We start from the raw sequence: 690 nt of genomic DNA, 5'->3' as shown, positions 1-690 counted from the left end.
TTAATTATAAAAACATAATTAAAATTTTGATAAAATTATTAGAAAAGACAAAATAATAAAATAAACTATGGAATTTGATGTGTGAATTTTGGTATATTTGACCAAGTAAAACTTTTATTCAAACATGGTTACCAAATTATTTGCCTTCGTAATAACGGAAGTGGCAGCTGTATGATTGTATCCACGTCACACATTTGTGACATGACAAAAATATTTCTGACATATGTCAATTTTTCGTTAATAATAATGGAGTACCATTGTTGTTTCCTTTTAAAAACTAATTGTTGACTCGAGAGAAACTCTCTTAGAAATTTTTAATTTACTTAAATAAATTCATTTGAAATTGTGTGGAAAATTACAAGGTTGAGTTGAGAGTAACCACATAAATATAGGTATGGTCAAAATTTTGAGGTAAATAACCTTATTTGGTGGGTGTAAAATAGTATCAATCTTAAGCAACAAATTAACAATAAATGGAGAAAGTGAAAAAGAATTGAAATAACTACAGTAGAATGAAGAAGAAAATGAAAAAAAAATGATTGAAAAGAAATCAGGAGAGAAGAGTGTTGTGATGATGAATTTTTTTATTCTAATTAAATTATATATCATAAGAACTTCACACTATACTATATAGTTTATATAGCTGTACAAAAAGTGTGAAAACAAAAAAAATAACAAATTATATATTAA

Source organism: Arachis ipaensis, chromosome B10 (assembly GCF_000816755.2).
Source record: "Arachis ipaensis cultivar K30076 chromosome B10, Araip1.1, whole genome shotgun sequence".
Taxonomy (NCBI): domain Eukaryota; kingdom Viridiplantae; phylum Streptophyta; class Magnoliopsida; order Fabales; family Fabaceae; genus Arachis; species Arachis ipaensis.
The sequence above is the reverse complement of the archived record's forward strand: the minus strand, read 5'-3'. Positions refer to the sequence as shown.